The sequence below is a fragment of the Hyperolius riggenbachi genome, chromosome 2 (genome assembly GCF_040937935.1).
Source record: "Hyperolius riggenbachi isolate aHypRig1 chromosome 2, aHypRig1.pri, whole genome shotgun sequence".
Taxonomy (NCBI): domain Eukaryota; kingdom Metazoa; phylum Chordata; class Amphibia; order Anura; family Hyperoliidae; genus Hyperolius; species Hyperolius riggenbachi.
The window spans coordinates 305609838-305626626 of record NC_090647.1 but is presented as its reverse complement, the minus strand read 5'-3'; positions in this window follow the sequence as shown (position 1 = coordinate 305626626).

Here is a 16789-nt window from a genome sequence, read left to right as displayed (position 1 = left end):
TATTTCTAATAAACCCTAACATCAAGAAAACATTAGTATGAAAAATAACAGAAACTAAACCAAAAAAGAAAACTAATAAAATCACTAGATTTCGTTTCCCCTTCACTTTTAGCCCTATCCGGGTACATTCAAGGGAAAAAGTACCTAACTCTACAGAAAAGCGGAGGAATCTGAAGGATCTTAGATCCCACTTCCCCCCTGCTGTGCTCCATTTTTCAGTTTCCCAATACACCCTTAAATTACCTTCTGACTTCCTTTTTTCCGCAGGAGTGCTATCTTCAGTATATGGGTTAACATTAGTTAGTGTCAATGAGCCATCATATATTGATAACTGTAGTAGTATTAATTGAAAAATAAAATAGAGTCCCAAATAATATTCTTTTTCCGGGATCACCCTCGCGTTTAGAATTGCGTAGAGCTCCCAGAAACATGTTAGGCTGTAAAGCCATATCCCACCCGCTATATAAAGATGTTCATCTTAAAGTCTAATACTTATACGCTCCAGCTACCGAGCAGAGTCCATGTCTTTATGGATATAACACATAGCTGGAGTGTAAATTGGATCAAAGTTAAGACATTTCAGATTTGTTTATTTCTAACCCCCCTATTTGAACGTCCATTATGGCAGTTCTTTATCTTGCTAACACACTGAGCAATAGTTACTCGTCCCATGCTGAAGAATCCTGGCTCTGGGTTAGGTCTCTTGTCTTCTCCGGGGAAGGTGTTGTCGACTTATTCTCCTGTGATCGCCTAAGTTCAGAAGAGGCAGTGGGAGACGTTTGTCTTGGTGATAAAGGAGTGTCCAGATATCTTTGGGCCTCGGAAGGCGATGTAAACGCTACCGGTTTTCCTTCATCTTGGTATATTACCAATGTGGCTGGGTAGTTCAGTGCGAATTTAAGTTTGCGGCGTATCAGCGCCTGACAAACCGGGTTGAAAGATTTGCGGACTCTGTTGACTTCGGCGGAATAGTCCGCGAAGAGTAGCAGTCTTTGATTGTTAATCACCAGCTCTTTCTGCTTTCTGTATGCCTGCATTATGAGGACCTTCTCTGAGTAGTCCAGGTAGCGTGCAATTGTAGGACGAGGTGATTTCCTCTCTGTACGTAGTGGGCCTATACGATGCGCCCTCTCCACTTTAAACACAGTGTCCAGACGCAGTGCCCTTGGAATCTCATTTGAACATATATAGGCTAGATCTACAGGTTTAACTGATTCCGGGATCCCTATTATCCTAAGATTGTTCCGGCGAGAACGATTTTCTAAATCGTCAAGTTTATCAAAAATAATCACTTGCCTGGCATTAGTATGATGAGCCAATTTTGAAGTTTCCTCCGCCTTGTCCTCCAGCGAGCTAATCCTGGCCCCGGCCTGTTGGATTCGGACTGTCTGGGAGGATATTTCATCTTGGATTCCTCTTAGCTGCCTCTCGATCACCTCCGTTATAGTTGCAGTCAGCTCTGGTTTTAAAAGTTTAACTACTTCCATTGCCAGAGAGTTGTAGTCAATTATTTGCTGGGATGCCGATTGTATTTCAGGCTCTGGGTCTGAGACCTCGTTGTCTGGCTCAGACGCCGCACTCGCCGCCATCTTGGGTGCGGCCGCCTTAGAGCCTGTTTTAGAAGTCTTCTGCGCTGTTTTGTCTCGTGGTGCCCGGAGGACGTAGCGGTCCATGGTTTGATTCTCCTGTGGTTCCGCCATAGGTTCGGCGATGTTCGCTATTTTAATTCAGCTGCAGGGGGCAGGTTGTTTAAGCGGGCGGGACGGAGCTCTCAGCCTATGCTTCCATCTCCCACGGCGCCGGAACCGGAAGTCCCTGGATATTGTATTTTATTGGTGATATATAATAACATTTCTACAAAACGGTTTCTGTATCCCCATTTTGTCACGTGATTTGTATGCAATTGAAAATTTAGAGCAAAGCTGTAAGTTGGTGGAGTGCAACTGGTGCTATATTATTGAGAAAGAAGTTCCCTTATTATATGCTTTGCATCTAAAGCTTAAAAAAAATAATGCAATTAAAAAACCTTTTCCCAAAGTCCCACATTTGACTTGTCATGTGCTTGTGCACAGATGCTATAAAAATGTAGTTTCTGTAAATCACAATTCCCGGTCAATGTGCGGTCATTTGATAAATGTTTGGGTGGTTTGCCAAGTAACCAGTGCAATGGCAAGCACTGAATAGGGAAATGTGCGCATGTGGGTACTTTCCTCCTATTTGTTTAGCGGAGCTATGTGTGACTATAGGTATACAGAATGGCCTGTATTTCACTGCTTCTGTATGTCTGTTTGTATGCGACTTGGCAGCAGTAAGTCAAGCCATTGTTATATGCAATCCCTTGGCTTAGTAAATATCCTCAACCATTGGTTGTCTTCAGTGAATAGTCCCAGAGAGAGAATCAGCAGTTTCAGAGGTTTAAGTTGCTGAGTTATTATACAATGTCAACTTTTCCATGAAAAGTTTAGTTTGCTTCTGCTTTTCCACTTTCAAGCTACCCTATAGGTCATCTAATGTGATGGATGGCTTCAATGACCAACAGACATGCCCAGGAGCAAACTCACTGGCAGGTTGAAAGGAAGCCAGTAGATTTCACTATACATACATTCTTTTTTATACAGCTCTTAAAATCACTCCAGTGACAGGAAGATAAAATTCTAGTGGCAGGCCGGTGATGAGAGATTTTATTGGAAGTAAGGTAGTGTTAAAGGGAACCTGAACTGAGAAGGATATGGAGGCTGACATATTTATTTCCTTTTAACCACTTCGCATCCAGACCTTTTTTCCCACTTATGGACCAGAGCAGTTTTGACAGTTTAGCTATGTCCTTATTTAATCAGAAATAACTTTATCCCTACTTACGACACAGAAATGAAATATATATTGGTTTGTTTTTTCAAGACAAACTAGGCTTTCATTGTATGCCAATTTTTTCCCTCGCACAATTTTGTTTTCTATGAATTTTAATGGGAAAACAAAGAAAAAAATAGAAAAAACATTTATTTCTCAGTTTTATCAATTCCAGTTTAGAAATAAAAAGTGCTACTGTAGATAAACACAAATTTGGTTTGGCTATTCTTACTGCTTATCACAAAACTTAGATTATGTTCCGGTCACAATTTATGGTGAAGATATTTGATTCTGAAATAATGCTACAGAGTGTATTTTTCTCTATGAAATGAGAAAATAAAAGTATTTTTAATAGTAAAAATCAATCTCATTAGCTCAGGGAACATATATTCCCATTCACCAATTAGTGCTGCATCAGATAGTGCCAGAAATGTGCACAGGACCAAGCCCAATCATGCACAGCATTGCTTCTGCTACAAGACGTATATCTACTGACTTGTGGCTTAGATGAAGTCACAGAGGATGTATATCTACTTGTGGATAAAGTGGTTAAACAATGCAAGGTGCCCGGCAGTCCTGCTGATCCTCTGCCTCTAATACTTTTAGTCATGGATCTTAAACAAGCATGCAGATCAAATTGTCTAATCCAAGTCTGTTTGGATTAGCAGCATGATCAGGAGTATGATTATTATTATTATTATTTATTGTATTTATCAAGCGCCAACATCTTACGCAGCGCTGGACAATAAATATATACAATGATACAAGGATGACATACATAGGGTTATACACATAGAACAAAGTTATACATACAAATTGTACAAAATACATGATCATGCAATATGGGCTGGTTAGGTAGGCCCAGTAATACAAGTACAGGCTGTCATAGGACACATGATCCTGTAGATTACACTAGGGAGTGGAGGACCCTGCCAGAGGCTTACAATCTAAAGGGAGGGGTGGAAACACTAGGGGGGGCTGTTAAATATTCCTTAGAGAGTTACTGTGTGGTAGGAGGTGGGTAGGCCATCATAAAGAGGTGTGTTTTGAGGACTTGCTTGAATGTGTTGAAAGAGGGAGCAAGTCTGATGGGTGGTGGAAGGGCATTCCAGAGGGTGGGGGCAGCTCTTGAGAAATCCTGCAAGCGGGCATGGGAGTGTGAAATGCGTGGGGTGGTGAGGCGAAGGTCGTTGGAGGAACGGAGGGGGTGACCTGGTGTATATTTGTGAACAAGCTCCGAGATGTAGGTAGGGCAGGTTTTGTGCACAGATTTATATGTCAGGCATAGAATCTTGAAACTTATCCTGAAACGGATAGGGAGCCAGTGCAGGGATTCACAAAGGGGAGATGTGGATGCAGAGCGTTGCGAAGAATGGATGAGTCTTGCAGCCGCGTTCATCACTGATTGAAGGGGGGCAGTGCGTTTCAGGGGGAGGCCAGAAAGGAGGGAGTTACAGTAATCAAGGCGGGAGATGATGAGGGCATGGATGAGCAGTTTGGTCGTGTCCGGGGTTAAGAAGAGGCGGATCTTGGAGATATTACGGAGGTGGAAATTGCAGGCTCTGGTGATGTTTTGGATGTGTGGGATGAAGGAGAGGTCAGAGTCCAAGGTGACACCCAGGCAGCGGGCCTGGGAGGTAGGGAGAATGGTTGTGTTGTCGATTGTGAGGTGGAAATCTGGGATGGGTGCAGCAGCATGGGGTGGAAAGATCAGGAGCTCAGTTTTGTCTAGGTTAAGCTTTAGGAACCTAGCTGACATCCAGGAGGAAATTGCTGAGAGACATGAGGAGACCTTGTTTATGGTGGTGGATGAGAGATCGGGGGTATGGACTATGGAGGTAAATCTGAGTGTCATCTGCATAAAGGTGGTAATTGAAGCCCAGGGAGGAGATAAGCTTGCCAATTGAGGAAGTGTATATGGAGAAAAGAAGGGGGCCTAGAACAGAGCCCTGGGGGACCCCAACTGAGAGGGGGCAGGGGTTGAGGAGGAGCCATTGAAGGAAGTGGTGAAGGAGCGATTGGATAGGTAGGAGGAGATCCAGGCCAAGGCAAGACCATGGATGCCCATGGACTGTAGTGATTGGAGGAGAAGGGAGTGGTCAACAGTGTCAAATGCTGCAGAGAGGTCAAGGAGGAGCAGGATGGAATAACTGCCTTTGGCCCTGGCAAGGGTAAGGTCGTTGACCACCTTGGCGAGGGCTGTTTCAGTTGAGTGTGCAGGTCGGAATCCAGACTGTAGGGGGTCAAGTAGGGTATTGGTGTTGATGTATTGGGTAATGCGCTGGTGGACTATGCTTTCGAGGAGTTTAGAAGCATAGGGAAGGAGGGAGATTGGGCGGTAGTTTGAGGGTAGGGATGGGTCGAGTGAGGGTTTTTTCAGCAGGGGAAGAACAGTGGCCTGTTTGAATGCTTTGGGGAAGATGCCTGTGGAAAGGGAGAAATTGAACAAGGAGGTGAGGACTGGGGCCAGGTCAGGGAAGTGGGGACGAAGAGTAATCGCGGGTACCGGATCACAGGGAGAGGATGTGGGGGGGGGGGCAGCCACTAGCAGCAGGCTGACTTCATCAATGGTGTCAGGAGCAAAAGAGGCGAGGGGTGGATGAGACAGGGGAGCAGCTGGGAGGGAAGGCAAGGGGACAACCTGAGAGGCATTGGGAAGGGAGGGATGGAGGAGGGAAATTTCATTGCGTATTGTTGCAATTTTAGTGGTGAAGTGGTTGGCAAAGTCATTGGCTGAAAGGGAGGAGCTGGGAGGGGGAGGAGTGGGGTTGAAGAGGGAATTGAAGGTAGCAAAAAGCTGTCGAGGGTTGGAAGCTTGGGTTCCAATCAGTGTAGCAAAGTACCAGTAACAGTTTGGCCTTGTAATCTAGGAAGTCAGAATTGAGATGTGATTTCCTCCATTTCCGTTCGGCTGCTCGAGTTTCTTTCCTGAGGTTACGTGTGTGGGTGTTGTGCCAGGGTTGGGGGTTGGGGGGCTTGATAGGGCGGAAGATTGAGGGGGCAGCTTGATCTAAAGCAGATGAGAGGGCAAGGTTATAATGTGCAGCCGCTTCATTGGGGCATGTTAGGGTAAGTAGGTGGGAGGAGAGGGAGAGAAGGGGACTTGCTAGGACATTTGGGCTGAGATTACATAGGTCTCTCTGCCATCGACCAGGCTGAGGGGTGGGGAGAGAAGTTGTTGGTGGGGAGATGGTGAAGGTGAGGAGGTGATTGTCAGAGATAGGGAAAGGTGCGATGTCCAGGTTGCTGAGGGAGGTGGACTTTGAGAATATGAGGTCAAGAGTATGACCAGCGTGGTGGGTGGCGGAATTTGTGTGCTGAGTGAGACCAAGGAATTTGGTGAGGGAGAGTAGCTGCTTAGCAGCAGTGGAGATAGGCTCATCGATAGGTAAGTTGAAATCCCCGAGTATGATGGTGGGGAGGTCAGATGACAGGATGTGGGGGAGCCAGGAGGCCAGGTTGTCCAGGAAGAGTGAAGTTGGAGCAGATGGGGGGTGATATAGGACCGCAATGATGGCTGGGAGAGGTTGGTACAGGCGGATTACATGGGCCTCAAAGGATGAGAAGTGCAGGGAAGGGGGCGGTGATAGGACCCGGAAGGTGCAGGGTGCAGAGAGAAGCAGACCCACTCCTCCTCCAGACCTGTTGTCAGGTCTGGGGGTGTGACTGAGATGCAGTCCCCCATAGGAGAGAGCAGCGGCTGCGGTACAGTCAGAGGGGGTGAGCCATGTCTCTGTGAGGGCGAGGAAGGTGAGGGATTTGGAGAGGAAGAGCTCATGGATGGATGTGAGCTTGTTGCGGACAGATCTGGCATTCCATAGACCACAAAACAGAGGGAGAGAGTGCCTGGGGGTTGTATGGATGGGAATGAGATTATTATGGTGTGGTCTGCAGATGCAAGAGGAGTGTGGAGGGGCTGGAAGGGGGGTGGCTGGGAGTTTGGGGACCAGTGGGGGTCTAGGGATGGGTGGGTTGAGGATGGAAGGAGAAAGTACTGGGACCAGCTGGAGAAGCAGGTGGAGGAATAGCATGTGGTAGTGGTGGAGGGGTGGCAGAGGGTTGGTAGGAATATGGTGGGTGAAGTGTGGGTGAGCCAGAGAAAGGACAGGGGGGAAGGGGTACATTACGTTGTGTGGTGAGGAGGCTGGCAGTGGTTTGGACAGAGGTAGATGTGTAGAGAACGGTGGAAGATGCTTCACACATTCACACACTACAGCAGCCATAGAGCTGTTTAAAAGGAAAAAAAAATATGGCAGCTACCATGTCCCGCTCACTTCAGGTTCCCTTTAATCAGTAAGGAAGGAAGGAAGGAAGGAAGAGATCCTTAGATTCTACAGCCAAGCAAACAGCGATAGGTAGATTTTAGAGACAGGTAGTGATTCTCATATCCCCATAACAGGCAGGTAGTCACAAGCAGTAAGTGACAAATATTGACAAGTAATAGTAAGTGACACATAGTGAAAAGTAGAAGAGGATGACCAAATAGTGGCTGATGGAGGGGTCACACATAGTGGGTGATGAATAGTGAAAGGTAGTATTGGGTGATTTTGAGTAATGGAAGATATTGGGCTTGATTTACTAAACCGCGATAACTCAAATATCACACCTTATCAAAGATATCACATGTTATCAAAGTTAACACGCCTTATTAGAGTAGCTTAGCAAGCGCTACGAACCCCCAGGGGCTCAGGGCAGGACGAGTGCCATTACCAATTAGCAGGCATAAGTTCATAGCGCTCGCTATGCTACTCTGATAAAGCGTGTTAACTTTGATAACATGTGATATCTTTGCTAAGGTGTGATATTTGAGTTATCACAGTTTAGTGAATCAAGCCCCTTGAGTGACAACTAGTAACAGGAAGAAGGAAAGGGTAATGCCAGGTAATGGGTGATGAGTAGTGAAATATATTTGGTAAGTACTAGTAACAGGAGTGGAAGACAAGTTATGTCAGGTAGTGAGTATAGATGAAAACATAAAATTGGCAGGAAGGTGATGAGAAGTGGCAGTTAGTAGGTGATGAGTAGTGGTGGGAGGTAGAGGCAGGGGCGTAGCAATAAGGGTTGCAGAGGCTGCGACCGCATCTGGGCCCTTGTGCCACAGGGGCCCCAAAGAGCCCTCCCTTAACTGCAGTATTAGCTCTCTATTGGTCCTGTGTTCGTAATAATCACTTCTATAGATACTTTGAATAGAGGTAATCATTAACAAACTGTTCCCCATCCCCTTCTTGCATCTGACACTGTAGCTGCCATTGGCAGGTTTTGGTGCCCTGTATCCACCATCATAACTACAGGGGATGCGACCCCATCAGCCGCAGGGGGGCCCCTCTAGGGCCTGCCAGCCATGTGCGGGGGGAGCGCTGCAGCCTGCCCGAATCTGGGAACCCCCAGCCAGGTATGATACTGGCCGCGGCGTCTAATAGATGTCGCACCAGTTCATTTCCAGCAGCCTGCAGTCTCCCGGGAGGCAGAGCAGGGCTACGGGAAGATGGCTGCCGAAGCCCTGCACTGGAGACTATTTGTGTCTCCAGTGCAGGGCTTCGGGCGCCATCTTGCCATAGCCCTGCACTCTGTCTGTCAGCGCGGAAGATGTGCTGCAGGAGGATCGTAGGAGGAGCTGCGCACCAGAGGCCGGGAGAGGAGACTTCTGCCAGGTGAGTTCATTGTTTTTTTTTTTTTTACAGGTGCATTTTATTTTAATAACTTCTGCCCAGTGTATGATTTTCTGGTGACTGCTGCCCACTGTATGATTTTCTGGAGACTGCCTCCCACTGTACGATTTTCTGGTAACTGCTGCCCACTGTACGTTTTTCTGGTGAACACTGCCCACATTGCAATTTTCTGGATAACTGCTGCTCACATTGCGATTTTCTGGTGACTGCTGCCCACATTGCGATTTTCTGGTGACTGCTGCCCACATTGCAATTTTTCTAATGACTGCTGCCCACTAGAGATGTAGCGAACGGTTCACCGGCGAACAGTTCCAGGCGAACATTGGGGGTTCGCGTTCGCCTGCGCCGGGCGAACCTTTGCGGAAGTTCGATTCGCCCCATAATGCACTATGAGGGTCAACTTTGACCCTCTGCATCACAGTCAGCAGGCACATTGTAGCCATTCAGGCTACAGTAAGCCCTGGAGCCCCACCCACCCCTTATATAAGGCAGGGTCCGGCGGCCTTTACACTCACTCGTGTGCCTGCTATTAGACAGACTAGGGCGAGCTGCTGCAGGACAGATTAGTTAGGTTCTTGGCTGCTTAGTTTGCTCCTGGCTGATTGTTATTGCTTTTATAGCAACCTAGCTCTTTTCAGAGCTCATCCTGTACTTTATTTTTTTTACTGTGTGTCAAACTGAAACTTTTGTTGCATGCACAGCTTTGCTAATTGATAGTGTGTGTGTGCCACTGCCAGCAGCCCAGCACATTTAGTGACTGACTACCTGTGTGTGTGACAGGGAGCTGCACATTGTACTACCCAGTACTGCATAAACCCAGTACCTGTTGTGTTTACTTAACCCACCTCATCACTGCATATACCTAGCTTTGTGTTGAGTGAACCCAGCTCACTGCATCCTACTACTACCTGTTGTGTTTACTTAACCCACCTCATCACTGCACATAACTACCTGTAGTGTTGAGTGAACTCAGCTCACTGCATATACCTACTACCTGTTGTGTTTACTTAACCCACACCTCACTGCATCCTAGTACCTTTACTGTTCAGTGAACCCAGCTCACTGCATCCTACTACCTGTTGTGTTGAGTGAACCCACCTCACTGCATCCTAGTACCTTTACTGTTCAGTGAACCCAGTTCACTGCATCCTAGTACCTTTACTGTTCAGTGAACCCAGCTCACTGCATCCTACTACCTGTTGTGTTGAGTGAACCCACCTCACTGCATCCTAGTACCTTTACTGTTCAGTGAACCCAGCTCACTGCATCCTACTACCTGTTGTGTTGAGTGAACCCTGTTCACTGCATCATACTACCTGTTGTGTTGAGTGAACCCACCTCACTGCATCCTAGTACCTTTACTGTTCAGTGAACCCAGCTCACTGCATATACCTAGCATCCCCCCGAGATGGACAAAATGGACAAACTAGGTAGAGGAAGAGGTAGAGGCAGACCCAGAGGAAGGCCACCAGGCACCGGCAGGTCTGTGCGAGGTGGTGTTTCTGTGATTTCGTGCGGACCTGCCCCAAAATACAGTGCTCAGAAGAAGGCACGTGCTATCACTTCCCAAAATCGTGAGGAGGTGATTGAGTATTTAACACAGAACACCTCATCTCCCGCAGCCACCAGCGCTACAACAAGCACCACATCCGCTGCATTTGACACTTCGCAGGAGGTATTTGGTGGTGGTGGTGAAATCACCGATTCACAGCCACTACTACAACAACAAGAAGAAGGCGCAGGTACACCACCTCCTACGTCTGAGTTAGGTGGCGATAGTATGGACGTAACGTGTGAGGAGGGGGCTGATGAAACACCTGAAGTTGGTGCAGTTGAGGAGGTGTCTGAGGAAAGTGCAGCTGGCCAGGAGGATTATGATGACGATTATATGGATACCACATATGTTCCTGGTAGAGGAGATGACCAGGGGGACAGTTCAGAGGAGGAGTCAGAGAGGACTAGGAGGAGATGACTCCATGATAGAAGCAGAGGGAGCTCGTCCTCAGAAACAGCTGGGGGCAGTGTCCGGTGCCATGTATCGCCAGCTATGGCCAAACAGCCAACATGCCCTTCAACGTCAGCTGCTGATGCCACCGTAGCGCCATCAGCCCAGGGGGGCTCAGCGGTTTGGAAATTTTTTCACGTGTGTGTCTCAGATCGGAGCAAAGCCATCTGTTGTCTCTGCCAGCAAAAATTGAGCCGTGGAAAGGCCAACTCTCACGTAGGGACAAGTGCCTTACGAAGGCACCTGGAGAAAAGGCACAAACAGCTATGGCAAGAACACCTGAGGAAAAGCAGCACCCCTCAAAAGACAAGCCACCCTCCTTCTCCTCTTCCTCCTTCAGGTGCATCGTCTTCATCCACTTTCTCCCTTGCACCTTCACAGCCACCCTCCTCCACACCGCCTCTTCCCTTCAGCGGTTCCTTCTCCTCTGCCCACAGCAGTACCCAGCTGTCCGTGAAGGAAGTATTTGAGTGGAAGAAGCAAATGTCTGCCAGTCACCCTCTTGCCCGGCGTCTGACAGCTGGCGTGGCGTAACTATTAGCTCGCCAGCTATTACCATACAAGCTGGTGGAGTCGGAGGCTTTCCGTAAGTTTGTGGCCATTGGTACATCGCAGTGGAAGATACCAGGCCGCAATTATTTTTCACAAAAGGCCATACCCAAACTCTACCGTGCAGTTGAGAGGCAAGTGGTGTCATCTTTGGCACACAGCGTTGGGTCAAGGGTCCACCTGACCACGGATGCCTGGTCTGCCAAGCACGGGCAGGGCCACTACATTACATACACAGCCCATTGGGTCAACCTGGTGACCGATGGCAGCAAGCAGGGAGTATGTGGCTGCGCAGAGGACCGACTTGTCACACCTCCACGGCTTGCAGGCAGGCCTCCAGCCACCTCCTCTCCACTTGCTATCACCGCTTTGCTGTCATCATCCTCCTCCTCCTCCTCCTTGGCTGGTGCCGCCATCTCCTCTCCAGCTACACAGCCCCAGCACCCCAGGGCCTATGCTGCATGCCAGGTACGACGGTGTCACGCAGTGTTAGACATGTCTTGCCTGAAAGCGGAGAGTCACACTGGAGCAGCTCTCCTGGCTGCTCTTAACAAACAGGTGGAGCAATGGCTGACCCCGCACAAGCTTGAGATCGGCAACATGGTGTGTGACAACGGTAGCAATCTCATTGCTGCATTGAATTTGGGAAAGCTGACACACATACCCTGCATGGCACATGTGCTTAATCTGGTCGTGCAAAGATTTGTGTCCAAGTACCCAGGCTTAGAGGACGTCCTGAAGCAGGCCAGGAAGTTGTGTGGGCATTTCAGGCGCTCTTACAAGGCCATGGCACGCTTTGCGGAGATTCAGCGTAGAATCAACTTGCCGGTGAGAAGCCTGATTTGCGATAGCCCGACTCACTGGAATTCCACCCTGCTGATGTTCTCTCGCCTGCTAGACCAGGAAAAAGCCGTCACCCAGTACCTGTATAATTACAGTACAAGGACACAATCTGGGAGGATGGGGATGTTCTGGCCCAACAACTGGACACTGATGCGAAATGCATGCAGGGTCATGGAGCCCATTGAGGAGGTGACCAAACTGGTGAGTCGCGATGAGGGCACCATCAGCGACTTGATCCCCTACGCCTACTTCCTGGAGCGTGCCGTGCGTAGAGTGGTGGATACAGCTGTGGAGGAGCGTGAACAAGAAGAGTTAGGGCAGCAGGAGTCGTGGGAGCCATTTACACACGAACCCGATGTTTCCACAACACCGGCGGCAGCACAGAGGGGGGAGGAGGAGGAAGAAGAGGAGTCGTGTGGGGAAGGGGAGGAGTCAGACTTTGATGATGGTGATGATGAGGAAAGTGTTTCTGTGGAGGAGGAAGAGGCGGCGGAAGGAGAACAACCGCGGCAGCCATCACAGGGGGCTTCTGCTGCTCCACGTTCCCGTGGTATTGTTCGTGACTGGGGGGAGGAAGAGGAGTTGCGTCCCATCACTGAGGAAGAGCAAGAGGAGATGGAGAGTACGTCTGCATCCAGCTTTGTGCAGATGTCCTCTTTCATGTTGTCCAGCCTGTTGAGGGACCCCCGTATCAAAAAACTCAAGACGAATGACCTGTACTGGGTGGCCACGCTACTAGACCCTCGGTACAGGCACAAAGTGGCCGACCTCTTACCAACTCAACAAAAGGCGGAAAGGATGCAGCACTTGCAGAACAAGCTGTCGATGATGCTTTACAATGCATTTAAGGGTGATGTGGCTGCACAACGCAATCAAGGTACCACTGGCAGTAACCCTCCTCCTCCCAAGTCCACGCAGGCAAGGACAGGACGCTCCAGCGATCTCAGGGTGATGTCGGACATGCGGACGTTCTTTAGTCCAACTCCTCGCCATAATCCTTCCAGATCCACCCTCCACCAATGCCTGGACCGGCAGGTAGCCGACTACCTGGCCTTGAGTGTGGATGTAGACTCTGCGAAAAGCGACGATGAACCCTTGGACTACTGGTTGCGCAAGCTTGACCTGTGGCCAGAGCTGTCCCAATTTGCCATACAACTTCTCTCTTGTCCTGCCGCAAACGTCCTGTCAGAAAGGACCTTCAGTGCAGCTGGAATCATAGTTACTGAGAAGAGAAGTCGCCTAAGTCACGACAGTGTTCAGTACCTGACCTTTATCAAAATGAATGAGGAATGGATCACGGAGGGCTACTGCACGACCGAAGACTAAGTCAGTCCCCACACACAGCATCTCTGCCTGCAGGCCGCTTGACTGCCTTCTCCACCACCACCAACAGGGTCCAGGACTCTAGGCGGATTCCTGAATTTTTAAGGCCGCTGCTAGCAGCGGCCTCTACACTAATTTTTCTGGTGCGTGTACATGTGCCCATCCCACTTCGTGATCATTACCTTGCCGCGGTGAAGGGGCTTGCGCATCACAACGAAGCAATGACCACCGGCTATTTGAGTATCTCGGGTGGCGGTGGCACACAAAAGATAATAAGGTCGTTGCTTCATTGTGGTCAGACCAAATTTGATCAGCTGGACAGTCACTGTTCTGTCATTCAGCTACATCAGCCGGGCGAGCATATGGGCTGAAAAGCCACCATCACCTGCACTCTCGTCATGGTGCGCACCAGTCCAGCAGGACCGTCACTACACAAACGGCTGTTTGCAGTCACTGCATACCTTTCACTGCATCTGTGATTGCACATTATACCTGGCAGTCAGTGCATAACTTGCACTTGAATGGATACACTTTTAAACAATTTAAAAATACAACCATCTAAACTTTCAAACAATTTAAAAATACAACCATCTAAACTTTCAAACAATTTAAAAATACAACCATCTATCATTTTCAAACAATTTAAAAAAAGGGCAAAAAAACTTGCCCTCTGTAAAACATTCTTGGCAAATGCTTTCGACTTGGTTTGTCTTCCGCTGGGTCAAGGGTCCATCTGACCACAGATGCCTGGTCTGCAAAGCACGGTCAGGGCAGCTACAGCATGGGTCTCAGCAGGCTCCCACTTCGGACCGGAATCTAACCTTCATTCCCCGCGGTGGCGGGCGTGCATGCCTGCCTGCCTGCTGCCCTTCTTGCCTGGATGTGCAGTGGTAGCCGTTGCTCAGGCTCCACACCGGATTCAAACCCCTCATTCCCCGGCCATTACCCGGGGTCACAAATGGCAGACTTGCCCGCCTCCATATGATTCTCGTGAAAGGAATGTGGTGTCATCTTTGCCCGCCATAACGGATTCCCGTTAAAGGATTTAAAGTTGATTCATGACAATTAGGGCCGCAAAAGGTCCTCCTGAGTCCTGTATTGTTATTTTTGGTCACTACCTCAGGGCGGGCGTGCATGCCTGCCTGCTGCCCTCCTTGCCTGGATGTGCAGTGGTAGCCGTTGCTCAGGCTCCACACCAGATTCAAACTCCTCATTCCCCGGCCATTACCCGGGGTCACAAATGGCAGACTTGCCTGCCTCCATATGATTCTCGTGAAAGGAATGTGGTGTCATCTTTGCCCGCCATAACGGATTTCCGTTAAAAGATTTAAAGTTGATTCATGACAATTAGGGTCGCAAAAGGTCCTCCTGAGTCCTGTATTGTTATTTTTGGTCACTACCTCAGGGCGGGCGTGCATGCCTGCCTGCCTGCTGCCCTCCTTGCCTGGATGTGCAGTGGTAGCTGTTGCTCAGGCTCCACACCAGATTCAAACCCCTCATTCCCCGGCCATTACCCGGGGTCACAAATGGCAGACTTGCCCGCCTCCATATGATTCTCGTGAAAGGAATGTGGTGTCATCTTTGCCCGCCATAACGAATTCCCGTTAAAGGATTTAAAGTTGATTCATGACAATTAGGGCCACAAAAGGTCCTCCTGAGTCCTGTATTGTTATTTTTGGTCACTACCTCAGGGCGGGCGTGCATGCCTGCCTGCCTGCTGCCCTCCTTGCCTGGATGTGCAGTAGAGGTGTAGCAAACGGTTCGCCGGCAAACGGTTCCAGGCGAACATTGGTGGTTCGCGTTCGCCTGCGCCAGGCGAACTTTTACGGAAGTTCGATTCGCCCCATAATGCACTATGAGGGTCAACTTTGACCCTCTGCATCACAGTCAGCAGGCACATTGTAGCCATTCAGGCTACAGTAAGCCCTGGAGCCCCACCCCCCCCCTTATATAAGGCAGGCTCCGGCGGCCATTACACTCACTCGTGTGCCTGCTAGTGAGAGGAAAGGGACAACTGCTGCAGACTTGTTCTTCTAGGGACAGATTAGTTAGGTTCTTGGCTGCTTAGTTTGCTCCTTGGCTGATTGTTATTGCTTTATAGCACCCTAGCTTTTGTCGGAGCTCATCCTGTACTTTTTTTTTTTTTTACTGTGTGTTAAACTGACACTTTTGTTGCATGCACAGCCTTGCTAATTGATAGTGTGTGTGTGCCACTGCCAGCAGCCCAGCACATTCAGTGACTGACTGCCTGTGTGTGTGACAGGGAGCTGCACATTGTACTACCCAGTACTGCATATACCCCCAGTACCTGTTGTGTTTACTTAACCCACCTCATCACTGCACATAACTACCTGTAGTGTTGAGTGAACCCAGCTCACTGCATCCTACTACTACCTGTTGTGTTTACTTAACCCACCTCATCACTGCACATAACTACCTGTAGTGTTGAGTGAACCCAGCTCACTGCATACACCTAATACCTGTTGTGTTTACTTAACCCACCTCATCACTGCACATAACTACCTGTAGTGTTGAGTGAACCCAGCTCACTGCATATACCTACTACTACCTGTAGTGTTGAGTGAACCCAGCTCACTGCATATACCTACTACCTGTTGTGTTGAGTGAACCCAGCTCACTGCATCCTACTACTACCTGTTGTGTTTACTTAACCCACCTCATCACTGCACATAACTACCTGCAGTGTTGAGTGAACCCAGCTCACTACATATACCTACTACCTGTTGTGGTAACTTAACCCACCTCATCACTGCACATGACTACCTGTAGTGTTGAGTGAACCCAGCTCACTGCATATACCTACTACCTGTTGTGTTGAGTGAACCCAGCTCACTGCATCCTACTACTACCTGTTGTGTTTACTTAACCCACCTCATCACTGCACATAACTACCTGTAGTGTTGAGTGAACCCAGCTCACTGCATATACCTACTACCTGTTGTGCTGAGTGAACCCAGCTCACTACATCCTACTACTACCTGTTGTGTTTACTTAACCCGCCTCATCACTGCACATAACTACCTGTAATGTTGAGTGAACCCAGCTCACTGCATATACCTACTACCTGTTGTGTTGAGTGAACCCAGCTCACTGCATCCTACTACTACCTGTTGTGTTTACTTAACTCACCTCATCACTGCACATAACTACCTGTAGTGTTGAGTGAACCCAGCTCACTGCAAATACCTACTACTACCTGTTGTGTTGAGTGAACCCAGCTCACTGCATCCTACTACTACCTGTTGTGTTTACTTAACCCACCTCATCACTGCACATAACTACCTGTAGTGTTGAGTAAACCCAGCTCACTGCATATACCTACTACTATCTGTTGTGTTGAGTGAACCCAGCTCACTGCATCCTACTACTACCTGTTGTGTTTACTTAACCCACCTCATCACTGCACATAACTACCTGTAGTGTTGAGTGAACCCAGCTCACTGCATATACCTACTACCTGTTGTGTTGAGTGAACCCAGCTCACTACATCCTACTACTACCTGTTGTGTTTACTTAACCCGCCTCATCACTG